Source organism: Epinephelus fuscoguttatus, linkage group LG9, assembly GCF_011397635.1.
Source record: "Epinephelus fuscoguttatus linkage group LG9, E.fuscoguttatus.final_Chr_v1".
NCBI classification, from domain to species: Eukaryota; Metazoa; Chordata; class Actinopteri; order Perciformes; family Serranidae; genus Epinephelus; species Epinephelus fuscoguttatus.
The window spans coordinates 38,512,872-38,529,103 of record NC_064760.1 but is presented as its reverse complement, the minus strand read 5'-3'; positions in this window follow the sequence as shown (position 1 = coordinate 38,529,103).

The window sequence follows — 16,232 nt, the reverse complement described above, 5'->3', positions numbered from 1 at the left end:
GCCTAATTTTCGCAATATTACGCAGATGAAAAAATGCAGTCCGTGAGGTTTGCTTTAAATGAGAATTAAAAGACAAATCTTGATCAAATGTTACTCCGAGGTTTCTTACGGTAGTGGCAGGGGCCAGAGCAATGCCATCTAGAGAAACTATGTCATCAGATAAAGAGACTCTGAGTTGTTTGGAGCCAAGAACAATAACTTCAGTTTTGTCTGAATTTAACATCAGGAAATTGGTGCTCATCCAAGTTTTTATGTCTTTATTGCAATTATGGAGTTTAGTTAATTGATTGCTTTTCTTCTGGCTTCATTGATAAATACAACTGAGTATCATCCGCATAACAATGGAAATTTATAGAGTGATTTCTAATGATGTTACCTAAAGGAAGCATATATAGAGTAAACAGGATTGGTCCGAGCACAGAACTCATGGAACTCCAAAACAAACTTTAGTACGTAAGGATGGTTCATTGTAACGCCAACAAATTGAAAACGATCAGATAAATAAGATTTAAACCAGCTTAGTGCTGAACCTTAAGCCAATTAAGTGATCCAGTCTCTGCAGCAGAATTTGATGGTCAATTGTGTCAAACGCCGCACTAAGATCTAATAAAACAAGTACAGAGACGAGTCCTTTGTCTGAAGCAATCAGAAGGTCATTTGTAATTTTAACTAGAGCTGTCTCAGTGCTATGATGCACTCTAAATCCTGACTGAAATTCCTCAAATAAATTATTATCCTGGAGAAAATCACACAGCTGGTCTGCGACTACTTTCTCAAGGATCTTTGACATAAAGGGAAGATTAGATATTGGTCTATAATTGGCTAACACCTCTGGATCCAGGGTGGGCTTTTTTAGTAGAGGTTTAATTACAGCTATCTTAAAAGACTGTGGTACATAGCCTGTTAATAAGGATATATTGATCATATCTAATATATGAGTGTTAACTAAAGGAAAGACCTCCTTAAGTAGCCTAGTTGGGATGGGGTCTAAGAGACACGTTGATGATTTGGATGAAGAAATCACTGCAGTCAATTCTTGAAGAGAAATTGGGGAGAAGCAATCTAAATATATATTAGATTTTACAGCTGTGTTTGAGGTTAGATAGGTACTATCTGAGGGCAGGAGGTCATGAATTTTGCCTCTAATAGTTAGAATTTTGTCATTAAAAAAGCTCATAAAATCATTACTGCTAAGGGCTAAGGGAATACAAGGCTCAATAGAGCTTTGACTCTCAGTCAGCCTGGCTACAGTGCTGAAAAGAAACCTGGGGTTGTTCTTATTGTCTTCTATTAGAGCTGAGTAATAGTTTGCTCTGGCATTGGAGGCCCTCTTATAAGTTTTGAGACTGTCTGTCCAGATTAAACGAGATTCTTCCAGTTTGGTTAATCGCCAATTCCTTTCAAATTTTCGCGATATTTGTTTTAACTTACGGGTTTGACAGTTATACCAAGGAGCGAACTTTCTTTGCTTTTTTAACTTCTTTTTAAGAGGAGCTACAGAGTTGAGCGTTGTTCGTAGCGAGCCTACGGTGCTATCAACAAAATGATCAATTCGGGAGAGGTTAAAGTCGGCACGGGAAACCTCTGTTACTGAAGGTATTGGTATTGAATTTAACGAAGTAATCTTTTCCTTAAGTTTTATGACAGCACTATCTGATAAACATCTAGTATAGTAACTGTTGCTGAGTGGCATGTAATCGAGTAAAAAGAAATCAAAAGTAATCAGATAATGATCCGATAGCGAGGGATTCTGTGGAAAGACTTTTAGGTTATCAATTTCAATTCCATACGTCAGAACTAGATCGAGGGTATGGTTAAAACAATGAGTAGGTTCATGTACACCCTGACTGAAGCCAATGGAGTCTAATAATGAGATAAACGTGGTAGCCAGGGAGTCATTATCAACGTCAACATGAATGTTAAAATCGCCTACAATAATAACTTTATCTGATTTAAGAACTAAACTGGATAAAAACTCTGAGAATTCAGATAAAAATTCAGAATACGGGCCAGGAGCACGGTACACTATAACAAATAAAAGTGGCTGCAGGTTTTCCAGGTCGGATGTAAAAGACTAAGAACGAGGCTTTCAAATGAATTATAATCTAGTTTAGGTTTAGGGCTGATTAACAGGCTAGAGTTAAAAATGGCTGCAACTCCCCCTCCTCGGCCGCTGCCTCGAGGAATGTGGGTATTATTATGACTGGGAGGAGTGGACTCATTTAGACTAACGTATTCATCTTGACACAGCCAGGTTTCAGTGAGACTGAGTAAATCAATATGATTATCTGATATTAATTCGTTTACTAATACTGCTTTAGACGATAGAGACCTGATATTTAACAGTCCGCATTTAAGTCTCCTGTTTTGTCTTTCTGTCACAGAAGAGGTTTTAATTTTTATGAGGTTGTTATGGACAACTCCTCTTTGTTTAATTTTAGATTTAGATAATTTAGGCGGTCGGGGGACAGACACCGTTTGTATAAAACTATTAAAACTATGGCTGGGTAACTGAACTAGAAGCTTAGAGAGGCGTTTAGGACTGCGCCTCCGAGTCCTGGTCTCAACTCTGGGTTGTCAGGGATTTAAATTACTAATAAAGTTTGCCAGGTTCCTAGAAATGAGAGCAGCTCCATCCAAAGTGGGATGAATGTCTCCTAATAAGACCAGGTTTTCCCCAGAAAGTTTGCCAATTATTAACAAAACCCACATCGCTTTGCTGGACACCACCTGGACAGCCAGCGGTTAAATGATGACATGCGCTAAACATGTCATCACTGGTCAGATTTGGAAGGGGTCCAGAGAAAACTACGGAGTCCGACATCGCTTTTTGCGTATTCACACAATCAAGCAATATTAATTTTAGTGACCTCCGATTGGCGTAACCGGGTGTCATTGTCACGACGTGAATAACAATCTTACTGAATCTAGCTTTAGCCAGCAGCTTTAAATTTGATTCAATGTCGCCCGCTCTGGCCCCAGGGATACATTTGACTATGGCCGCTGGTGTTGCTAACTTCACGCTTTCTCAGAATAGAGCTGCCAATAACCAGAGTTTTATCCTCAGCGGTGTGTCGCTGAGTGGGGAAAAGCGGTTGGAAACGTGAACAGGCTGGTGGTGAGCCGTGGGCTTCGCTTGAGCTGTGCTTCTGGCGAATCAGAACCCAACCTCCCGGCTGAACAGGAGTTACCGGAGGACAGTTAGTAGAGGCTAAGGCTATGCTATGTGGCTCCGCACCGGCTACAGGGGACTGGCTAACTACCGCAGCTGCTGAATGGTTTTCCATGGTGCGGAGCCGCGCTTCTAATTCACTAAGCCTCGCCTCCAACGCAGCAAATAAGCTACACTTGTTACAATTACCACTGTCGCTAAAGGAGGCAGAGGCATAACTGAACATTTGACACACCGAGCAGGAAAGAGCAGGAGAAGGAGAAGTCATGGCTAAGCTAATGTAGCTAACAAGGCTAAGAGCGTGCAAACAACAGCTAAGAGATTAGCGAGAAAGTCGTAGAAAGGAGGAGAGCTATAGGTGCTTAAACAGAAATTAAGAACATATAGCATAATAAAAAGCTGTTATGGCAGTGAAAAGTATGTTTGTGCCCCTTTATCTAAAAGACAACGATCACTATGTGCCCAGCTCCGTTCTGGAATCCTGCCTCTGCATCTTGAGACAGGACGTTATCGGGGGGGTCTCAGAAGAAGAGAGGTTTTGTTCATATTGTGATATTAATGATACTGAAAATGAGTTCCATTTTGTTTTTTATTGTTCTCTGTACCATGAGTTGCGTCAGAAATTATTTAACAGGTGTAAGAATTTAGATTTGATGTGGTTGAATTATGCTGAGAGGCTCAAATGGATTTTTGATTACAAAGTATTCGCACTTGCTGACTATTTAGAGAAAGCTTGGGATAAACGAAGAAAAGTAACATATATGTAAAAATATCTATTTTGGTTTTGTTGTGGAGAAAGAACTATTATTTACTTTTATTTTATTTATTTATTCATTTGTTTTCTTTTTTTTTTGTTTCGTTTTTCTGGTGTAAATTGTGTAGCCCCCAAATTAAGTGGATGTGATTTTGTAAACTGATGATTTTCTTTTTCTGGTGTCTTATAATCCCGTAAGGGATGGGTCTTTGGACATGACACGAAAATAAAACTCATTCATTCATTCATTCATTCATATATATATGTATATATATACATACTTGGAATGTATTTTGTAGGGTATAAAATAACATATTCGCTTTATACTGAAAAACATTTATTAGAGTTTAAGTAATTAATATATGTATACAGGGCTCAACCATAATTAAACATACAGTAGGCTCAGAGGAATAGTGTGACATTCCCAGAAGTCCCTTTCTTGTGGAGAGCTAGATGAGAAGATGGATACAACTCTTGTATCTTTGCTTTAACTTTGAAACTGTTCACTTAGCTTAGTATTAAAACTGGAAGCAGGGGGGAAACAATGAGCCCAGCTCTGTTCAAAGTTAAAAAATCTGTCGGTACATTTTATCTTGTTTGTTTAACCTCTACAAACAGGCATGTAAAGACAAGCTGTGGCTTCACAAAGAATTTCCTGCTGTAACCTTTTTTTATTTCTTTGTGTTGTTTATCAGGAATTTCACTTAGAGGAGCAGGTTAAGCGGTGTTTCATTTCAGTATTTCAGTATTTTAAAAATCACAACACACACACTGCTGAATGAGGTCATTCCAACACATATTTCCTCTGGAATCAGTCACTGTAATTTCCATTATTTCCATTATTCCTGCTTTATATACCTGTTGATTTTCCAGGCTGCAACTGTAACAGGGAGAGTCAGGCTTTAGCTTCTTTCAGGCTATATCAGCTATCAGCTCCTATATCAGTTCCTATATCAGATCCCCTACACAGTGGTTATTAAGCTTCAGCACAGAGAAAGAAACAAAGACAGATGGAGTGCTTCTTACTGTAGAAAAGCAGACAGGTTCCTTTTTTGCCATCGCCTGTGACAGTGGTGGAGCGCATCATCAGACATCATCACAGGTCCTCAGGAAGTCAGCTTCATATGTGGAATCACGAGCAGAGAGGAGAAGCAAACATAAAAGACAGCAGTCCTTGCCTTTCTCACTTTGTGTGTCCCTTCTTAAACACATCCTTCTTTTCCTTTCTTGTTTCCTGCCTTCCTTTCCTTCTTGCTGATCTGAAAGTGAGATAACACTGATGTTGACAAGCTTTAGATTCTTGAGTACATTTTACTTCTAAAATCTGTTTACTTAGTGAGTGTTAAAATTTTGATTGTGGGATTTTTTTCTTGTACATTAAATTATCACAATTGAAAATATGCAGAGGTATGTTGACAGTTGCCTTGTTTGACCTGTAAAAGTCAAGGACTGCTGGCCGACATCTGTGAAACACCAAACAGGATCAGCAGTGTCTCTCGTCTCTAGTTGTCCTCCGCTTATCTGGGTCCGGGTCGCGGGGGCAGCAGCCTCAGCAAAGAAGCCCAGACAGTCCTTTCCCCAGCCACCTCCGTCAGCTCTTCCAAGGGAACCCCGAGGCGTTCCCAGGCCAGCCGGGCAATGTAATCCCTCCAGCATGTCCTGGGGCGGCCCCGAGGTCTCCTCCCGGTTGGACATGCCCGAAACACCTCCCAAGGGAGGCGTCCGGGAGGCATCCTTACCAGATACCCGAACCACCTCAACTGGCTCCTCTCGATGTGTAGGAGCAGCGGCTCTACTCCGAGTCCCTCCCGGATGTCCGAGCTCCTCACCCTATCTCTAAGGCTGAGCCCAGCCACCCTGCGGAGGAAACTCATTTTGGCCGCTTGTATTCGCGATTTCGTTCTTTCGGTCACTCCCCATAGCTCGTGACCACAGGTGAGGGTGGGAACGTAGATCGACTGGTAAATTGAGAGCTTCGCTTTCTGGCTAAGCTCCCTCTTCACCACAACGGACCAGTTAAGCGTCCACATCACTGCTGACGCCGCCCCAATCCGCCTGTCAATATCCTGCTCCATCCTACCCCCACTCATGAACAAGATCCCGAGATACTTAAACTCCTCCACCTGAGGCAGGACCTCCCCCCTGACCTGGAGTGGGCAATCCACCCTTTTCTGGCTGAGGACCATGGCCTCAGACTTGGAGATGCTGATTCTCTGTTCACTGTTCGATGGAACTAGGAGGACCACGTCATCCGCAAAAAGCAGGGACGAGATCCTCCCGTCACCGAACCTGACACCCTCCACCGCTTGGCTGCGCCTAGAAATTCTGTACATGAAAGTTATGAACAGAACCGGTGACAAAGGGCAGCCCTGGCAGAGTCCAACCCTCACTGGGGACAGGTCCGACTTACTGCCGGCCACGCGAACCAGACTCATGCTCATTCGGTACAGGGGCTGGATGGCCCTTAGCAGAGGGCCACCAACCCCATACTCCCAGAGCACCCCCCACAGCATGCCCCTGGGGACACGGTCGTAAGCCTTCTCCAAATCCACAAAGCACATGTGGACTGGTTGGGCGAACTCCCATGGCCCCTACATCACCCTGGCAAGGGTAAAGAGCTGGTCCACGGTTCCGTGTCCGGGACGAAAACCACATTGCTCCTCCTCAATCTGAGGTTCAAATATCGACCGGACCCTCTTCTCTAGCACCCTGGTGTAGACCTTACTGGGTAGGCTGCGGAGTGTGATTCCCCCTGTAGTTGGAACACACCCTCTGGTCCCCTTTCTTGAAGATGGGGACCACCACCCCGGTCTGCCATTCCAGAGGCACTGCCTCCAGAGGCAATGTCCACGCAATGTTGCAGAGGCATGTCAGCCAGAACAGCCCTACAACATCCAGAGCCTTGAGATATCCGGGGCGAATCTCGTCCACCCCCGGGGCTCAGCTGCCGCGTAGTTCCTTCACTACCTCGGCGACTTCTGTCCCCGAAATTGGACGACCCGCCCCTGAGACCCCTGGCTCTGTTTCCTCACTGGAATACGTGTTGGTGGGATTGAGGAGCTCCTCAAAGTATTCCTTTCACCGCCCGACAATGTCCCCAGTTGACGTCAGCAGGTCCCCGCCCCCACTGTAAACAGTGTGAGCAAGTTGTTGCCTTCCCCCCCTGAGGTGCCGGACGGTTTGCCAGAACCTCTTTGGAGCCGATCGATAGTCTTCCTCCATGGCCTCACCGAACTCCTCCCACGCCCGAGTTTTTGCCTCCGCGACTGCCTCCGCGACTGCCGCTGCTGCGCTCCACTTGGCCCGCTGATACCCGTCAGCTGCTTCTGGAGACCCACAGACCAACCATGCCCTGTAGGGCTCCTTCTTCAGCCTGACGGCTCCCCTCACCTCTGGTGTCCACCATTGAGTTCGGGGGTTACCGCCGTGACTGGCCCCCGTGGCCTTGTTGCCACACTTCACAACAGCCGCCTTGACAAAGGCAGAGTGGAACAAGGCCCATTCGGACTCAATGTCACCCTCCGCCCTCAGGACACGGTCAAAGCTCACCCGGAGGTGGGAGTTGAAGATCATCTTGACAGGTTCTTCCGCCAGGTGTTCCCAGCAGACCCTCACTGCTCGTTTGGGCCTGCCAGGTCTGCGCGGCGTCCTCCCCTGCCACCTGCTCCAACTCACCACCAGGTGGTGATCAGTTGACAGCTCTGCTCCTCTCTTCACCCGAGTGTCCAGAACATATAGTCGCAGGTCAAATGATACGACTACAAAGTCAATCATTGACCTGCGACCTAGGCTGTCCTGGTGCCACGTGCACCGATGGACATCCTTATGCTCGAACATGGTGTTAGTTATGGCCAAACTGCGACCCGCACAGAAGTCCAATAACTGCACACCACTTGGGTTCAGATCGGGCAGGCCGTTCCTCCCACGTGAGCGTTGAAGTCCCCCAGCAGAACAATGGAGTCCCTGGTCAGGGCACTGTCCAGCACCCGTCCCAGGGGCTCCAAAAAGGGCGGGTACTCTGAGCTGCTGTTCGGCGCATAAGCGCAGACAACAGTCAGGACCCGTTCCCTGACCCAAAGGCGCAGGGACGAAACCCTTTCGTCCACTGGGGTGAACCCCACTGTACAGGCAGAGAGTCTGGGGGCTATCAGAAAGCCCACCCCAGCCCTCCGCCTCTCACCCGGAGCAACTCCAGCAAAGGAGAGAGTCCAACCTCTCTCAAGGACTTGGGTTCCAGAGCCGGAACTATGTGTCGAGGTGAGGCCGACTATATCTAGCCGGTAGCGCTCAACCTCTTCCACAAGCTCCGGCTCCTTGCCCGCCAGAGAGGTGACATTCCATGTCCCAAGACCCAACTTCCGTAGCCGAGGATCGAACCGCCAAGGCCCCCGCCTTGGTCTGCTGCCCGATCCACACTGCACCGAACCCTTCTGGATCCCTCTGCGGGTGGTGGGCCTGCAGGGGGACGAGCCTATGTAGCTGGTTCGGGCTCGGCCCGGCGGGACCCCATGGGCGAAGGCCCGGCCACCAGGCGCTCGCCCACGGGTCCCAGCCCCAGGCCTGGCTCCAGGGCGGGGCCCCAGTAACCCTCCAGGCCGGGTACGCCAACTCTTGCTGTTTTCCATCATGAAGGGTCTTTTGAACCGTTCATTGTCTGACCCTTCACCCAGAACCAATCTGCCATGGGAAATCCTACCAGAGGCGAAATGCCCCCGACAACACAGCTCCTAGGGTCATTAGGGCACTCAAACTCCTCCACCACGATAAGGTGACGGTTCTCGGAGGAGAGGATCAGCAGTGTTGTGTCAATATTCTGTTACTCTGGTCGTTGGCCCTGTTGCAGGGGTATCAGTATGTGTTGTTGCACATGAGTACTTTTGTTTTTTGGACATAATCAGTGATATGAAGACACCATATTGGACACATTTGTCTTTATTGACTTACACTGCAGATGATTAATAAAACAATAAAATCAGTAGATTCATCAGTAAGGAAAGTAATCATTGCAGCTCTGATTTTAAAGCTTTGTTAGAGGATCTTCTCTGGTCATGAAGAGTCAGATTTCTTCATCTCTACTCAGAACACAGCTCTGTGAAGACAGGAAGGTACACTTTGTATTTGGCAGGATCAATCGGATTGTAGATCATGAGAAAATTCAGTCAAATGAGGTCCTTCTCACCTTTGTTGTTATCGTAGTGAAACTGTGCAGGCTGGGGAAACTGAAGGCATTCAGCTTGTTTCGAAAAGGTCTTCAAGTCAGAGTCTGGCAGAGTCGTATTCCTCGCTGCAGAGATCAGTAGCAGTAAAGAAGCATAATTAGTCATTGTCACTAACTTTCATAGAAGCTTTTATTGTAACTATAATAAGTCATTAATGATGAGAACTAGCACCACCACTAGCCATCAGCTAGTCTCGCGCGAGTTGCCATGTAAACACAGCACTCCTGCAGCGCAGGCTAACTGACCACGGTGAGAAATGATGCTAAAAAAAGGAGACTAAATTACGTCTTTTCAAGTTAATTTTGCATGCTGCGGCTTCAGGACACTTGGATTACGACGGACGAGCCGCTCTGACATTTTTTAAATGCATTAGCGGAGTTTTATTACATTTTCAAAATGTGGGCTCTATGCTTCAAGTGGAGCTGTTATCCTCCGATACCCCGAACAAGTTTTGTGGCATGCTGACAACTTCTTGTCAGCATGACGGTCAGTAAGTACTGTCTGTATTTTCATTCTAAAGTGGCCATTTCCTTTAATGTGGCCAAGGAAACATCAGCAAACACACTGCTGAAAGACTGTGGCCACATGTGGCCCAGACCACCTACGAATCTGGTCTAATGTTCAGACCTCAACACGCATTAAGGACACATTGTGTGCATTGACACCTATACTTTTACTTTAATAAAAGGTGTAAGTGGGGCTATTAATGTTATCAGTTACAGCTGATTTTTTTTCTAATATGACAAGTCAAAACCTCATCTGGAAAAAGGACTGACTGGACAAGACACTTTTTGTATGCTGGCAGAGGCAAATGTCAGCAAGTGGCAGCCAACTTTTAAAGTTTACAACCAATAACGCACCTGAGTGTGTTCTTTGGTGACCCGCAGCCCCTTCACACCTATATTATTTGTTTTGAAATTAATGACTTTTCAGTTTGATTTGAAACCAAACTACAGGTGTGAAATTTCCCCTGGACCAAACAGCCAAACCTTGGTCTGATGAAAAGCTGTGGTCTGAATTATAGTTCAGTTTGCTCCTAGCGCAAAAACATTTGTTTGTAAGGTTTTGGCTTTTAGACCAATTACAGGAAGTTCTGGCCAGCTATCATCTGATTAGTGTAGCTACTTTCAGGACTAGCTTAATGCGTGTTTGAGAGAGAGAGAGAGAGAGAGAGAGAGAGAGAGAGAGAGAGAGGCAGATTGATGGTAGAGCAGACAGAATTGGTGAGTAAAGAAGAAATGAGTAGTAATAGTAAATAAACAGTGTAGGTTTTAGTTTGTCTATGTATAAATGCTGCAGCTCCTCAAGACCCAAGGAAAGTTCTTGTGTCCAGTTTCCCAACTGCTGGTTAAAATGAAGGGGGTTAGCCCTGAAGTGAGTGTCAACTTTGGCCTTGGAGGCAAAACAACTCCTGCATCTGAGAATGGTCTAGAGGCTGATGGAGAACAGTTCACACTCAGAACCAGAAATACAAAAACCGACACAACAAAACAAAATGAGCTGCAGTAGCAACACATGGAGAGTGGAGACCAAATGTTTAACTGACATGTGGTTCAATGACTTTATAAAGTACAGAAGAACAATTCAGTTCAATCAACTGTAAGTAGCGAGAGGATGGCGAGAGGACATAGATATGTCATGAACAGTTGTTTACTGTGCTTGCACAATGTGATGTGAAACCTAAACTAACTGTATTTAATGTATACAGCGTAACAAACAAATAAAGCATTATTTCGGACTTTAGTTCAAACTCTCAGGTGTAAAAAGGCCCTTACTTCCCCATACCTACCAAGTAAGTAGATCATTTGATAGGTGTTCTCTTTGTTGTAGTTGTACATGAGCAGACAGTCAGGGCAAGTCCGCAGGAACCTGTGGTTGGAACGGGCAGGTGCAACTGGACAGCACAACACAAACATGCACAATGAGAACAATATTCTTAACACACTAAATTATGTGGAGATGAAAAAGTTCAAAAGCTGTGTTATGACAAACCATATTACTCAGCCTATAGCAGATTGAAATTAGAAAACATTTGCTCATATAAGAAGTACCTGTCACTGTTGATCATCTTAGGTTTTACGTGTAATTAGTGTGATTAGTGGTGCAAATCTGCCACTGTGTCCTCAATGAAAGTACTTACTGTAGAACTCTAAGGCTTCGCCATCGACCAAGGTCACATTCATAGCTGTTCTCACGCATCGGTCTGTCCTAAAGTAAGATCAAATAAGAGGAAACTTTAGTGAGCCTTGTAGGGAAACTTGGGCTGTTTCAGGGATGAGGGGAAACAAACATTTCTGCAGCTTTCCATTCTGAACAGTGAAACATGAAATTGTGATATTTTCTGAGACAGATATCCTACTGTGAAAATCTCATACCATTGTAACCCTAGCTGCAAGATAACACGTCAAGGGATTACCAAGGTATTACAGTTCATTCCAGGCCATTTTCATCCACTGTTTTCCTACAAAAAGTAATGCACCAAAATTCATAAATATCCCTCGTAATGATGAGCCAGTAATTTGTGCATAACCCACGTAACCTGTAAGGCTGCAATCATGTGACCAATAAGCTGACGTGGGTAAAGAAAGAAGCGTTACCAAACAGTTCAGTTAGCAAGCAGGTTGGGGCAGTTGATGGGTCACAAAACACAGGATTTTCCCCAGGAGACCAGTGATCGGAACTGAATGAACTTTGAGTCATTCTGAGGTACATCATTAGCGTGTTTCTTTTCCTACACCTAACCACAGTAACTTTTCTTGCCTAAACCTATCCTCCGTAACTTCACACCAATTCCGCAAATTTACATTAAGGATGTGACATCATATCCTACAAATCAGCACCTCACGAATGATATGAACTGTTGCGTGTGCATTTAGTGTACAGACCCTTGTATGAGGATATTTTGTTCATCCTGTGGGGAACATGATTGTCCCAAATAATAGTTGGTGAAACATTTCCCTCTCAACCAACAATGTCAATCTGCTGGTGGCACTTGAGGAAAAGTCAGGCAATCATCAAAATCCGTAGGATTCCGCCTCCGAGAACCATGGATGTTTGTCCAAAGTTTCATGGCAATCCATCCAATAATTATTATTTCATAATGGTTATTTCAATGTTGGACTGACCGACCTAAACTGCTATCTGTTTTCAGCTTGGATCCAATCAACTGCTCCAACATCAGAGCCATCCCTTCTAATTATACATTGACCATATCTAGAAATCCAAAAAAAGAAGTGTGTCCAGATGTGCCTCCTGTGCCTCCCTCAAAGTGCCAGACTAAAGAAAATAACTAATAACAGAACCTACAAGGGGTTACTTACAGTGATGTTTGATGCGGCTGGGGCACCAGTCGGTTGGCCTGATCTAAAAGCAGAGTCTTGTTGTCTGCTGTTGTACTCAGTTTTATCCACACACTTTCCATACTCTTCAAGATGGAGTCAAAAAGTTCATTATTGGAAAACCCCTCAATAATAATCCACCTGCCCAAGATCTGTTCAGAGCAAAGAAAGGTTCAGTTCACACTGGGTTTCATAGCAATGTTATTCATATGTTTTAAAACTCAGAAATATGTCTAAATCGACCTTACATTTTGGTGAATTTACTGCGAGACAGTTGAGGTTAAATGGTAGTTGATCTGTACCTGATGAAGCTCGTTTGGTGTCAGATGCTGGATCAGCTGACTGCAGTCGTCTGTCATCAGTGCTGCTGTGCTGAAGGACAGCAATGAGACGAGGACACAGGCCAAGTGTAGCACAATCATTGTGAACAGCAGCAGGGTAACACTTCCCTTCAGACCTGAAGCATATGAGATTTATAGGCAGGCTGTGTACAGCACTACCTTTGGATCAGAGTGACAGTTGGAGTTTGCACTGGAAGCTGAGGAAGCTGGGAATTCCCATACTGGATTTAACAATTGTGGAAATTTGAGATGTGCAGTTTTGTTGATGACACATAAGCAAACACATACATCACTCTTTGGCCTGTCCCCCTCTGTGCACATACGCTGTTTTAACAGCACCGCCCTGTGTTGCTGTCAGTGAACACAATATTAGCCTGTCAGGACCTGCATTGAAAAAAGTGTACCAGTGCAAAGTCTGCAGACGACAAGTAACCTATTACTGTAAATAAAACTCACAGTGAAGGTCAGTTAATGATGACTCAGGAATTGCATCAACCGAAGAGTCAATTATGACACGTGGCAACTAGCAGGATGTTTATATATTCGACCAGTTATTAGATGTCAGCAGGTTATTCTTATTAGTGCTTGTACAAAGAGTGCTGTGTCTTTTGCCATGTTTGCCATGTGCTTTATGACTTGGCAAAACGGGCATAGACTTAGTTGTTGTTTTATATATAAAATTTATATCAAAACCCAATTGGTTGTGCAAGTCTTAGTGTAAAGTCACTTCAGTCTTTTTCCCACTGCTCAGGTAGCTTAATCACAATATTGCCATGTCGAAAGTTGGACAATGCCCTGGTTAAATACTTATGCCTACTCCACCACAGTACTGTTAGACACATTATTTTAAAGACCTTTGTCAAGATTTCCGGTTTGATTTCTGGTCAGGAGCGTTGTGCCAATAGGCCCTTTCTTTCTTCTTCTTGCTCCTAAAAATGCCAGGCCCTGACCCATTACTGTGCAGCTTCTATAATCATTTCATTTCATTTTTAAGTTTTAATGTTAAGTAAACATTCAGCAGTTTTACTTTCAAATCCTTTATTTTGAAATCTGAAACTACTGTAACCTGCAATCTGCTAGACGTATAACAGTGAGAAGAGGATAGTTATACAAGATCTGGCTATTAATATGTCATGTACATGTACTCTTAGATTCTTTCTGAGAAAGATGCCATACTGACAAAAGCAAAGTCATTTTGGGCTGAGCTGTAGATTTTCTTTTTTGTTGGTTAGGGGAGTAAATTACAACTCCAAATCTATGTGGGTATGCTAAATTACTCTCTGTAAGTTTTCAGCAAGTAGGTTAACAAAGTCAGGATTAAGCCAATCTGATAGCGGTCTCACAGAACAAGTGACTGTACCAACTAATAGAGTAAACTATAAAGCTGCTGGTTGCAGCTAAAAACCATAACAAAAACTCATTAGACAAATTATGCATGAAAGGATTCAGCAACTACTATATCCCACCATTATTTCCTTCATTCATCTTGGCTGAGCCATGGCTACCTTTCAGTATTCATCCCACAAACTTTTTTCACATACCACATCAAATACCCAATCAAAAACCCATGACGTTCTGAATGTTTATGGAATATCTTTGTTCAACATTAACAATACCAATTAACACTAACTGCCCACAACCAACATGTATATGTTCATGAAAACATTCATATTCATGAAAATTGTGCAGTCTCTTCTTTCTAGGTAAATCTTTTTCTTACTTTTGTTAGTCGAAGGTCTGATCTGAGAACAAAAGATTATGATTGGTGTTTGATGGAGAAGGAACCAGTCAGGACATTACTGACTGTCCTCATTCTCTTACAGTTTGATGGAAGCAAAAGAGGAGTGAGTGAGGTACACATCAGTTGTTTGACAGGAAGAGACGGCACAGTGTGGTCTGAGAAATACTGAGGTGAAAGCCATCAGGCCAGCACAAAGCTTTTAACTCAAAGCTTTGTGCTGGGAATCAAATCTGAAACTAGGCAACCAACATCTGTGTACTGTCTTCCTTTGCGTTGGCAAAACAAGAAACAAGTTTTGAAAAACATAAAATTCATCAACGTTAAAACTGCATACTCCAATATCATATGCATATGTGTATATGTGTGCTAAATGTCTGAATTAAAAATGAGTAGTATTTAAAATTAATCATATTTATATATATATTTTTTTTTATAAATTCTCAGTTGTGTTTTTTCAATGACTGTATTATTTGTGTCTCTTACTGTTGATGACAGATCCACTGTGACGGGACATCAAATCCATCATCTTCTACTTCCTGTGCTCCATAACTACAATGAATATCAATCTGTTTAAATCCACATAAACCTGAACACTGATGTCCCACATATTGTAAACAGGCCTACTTTACAACACAAAAAAATAATTCACATATGTAAAGTTAACTTTATCTTAGCACCACTTTATGTTTACTTTTAGTGAGGGGATTACTTACTTAGCCCACTGAATGAAAGGTGCCCATCACTCCCCATCACTGAAGAGTGACATTCATAAATGGCACTTCCAGTAATTCAGTGTGAGGGGAACCACTGCTCATACAGCCACTGTCATGAGAGGCAATAAGAAAAACAGCAAGAACAAACTGAGAAAAAAAGCATTTAAACTTATTATATGCTGAACATGTTTTATAAATTAAATTGCCACAAATAGGTCATACACAGCAGTTTTTATAGTGTTCATGTGACATGCGATTTTTTAAAACTTAATTTAAAGATCCAGTGTGTAGGATTTAGTGACATCTAGTGGTGAGATTGCAGAGATGAAACGTCCCCTGTGTGCCAAGTGTGAAGAACTACAGTGATGCAAGCACAAAAATGCAGCTGGCCCTATCTAGAGCCAGTGTTTGGTTTGTCCATTCTGGGCTACTGTAGCACAACATAGCAGACTCCATGTAACACAACAGTTTTTATTATTTTTAGGTGATTGTAAACTAATGAAAACATGGTCATGAATATTATATACCATTTATGCTAATAGATGTCCCTAAATCCTACATACTGGACTCTAATCAATTTGATTTATTAAACGTGTCATTTGTTATTGAATTTAAATAATAATATTAATTAATAATAATAATAATAATAATAATAATATATTGTATACATGTTTAACAGGTAATGTCCATATTGCTTTCATGATTTATTCTTTCATTAATCCCATATGTTGCCCCTTAAAGACTGATAACATTAATAAAGCATACACAAATAGATTATTGTTCATATTTAGCAAGTTGTTAGTTATGTTATCCTTCCACTTCAAGGAGAAATTATTTTTTGGTGGTTTCTCTGTTTTGGTTGCTCATAAAAATCAACTAAGTTGTATTTCATCCCTCATTCCCATACAGCCAAAGAGCTGCACTTTTAACTGATAGGTCAGTTTTGTAATACAG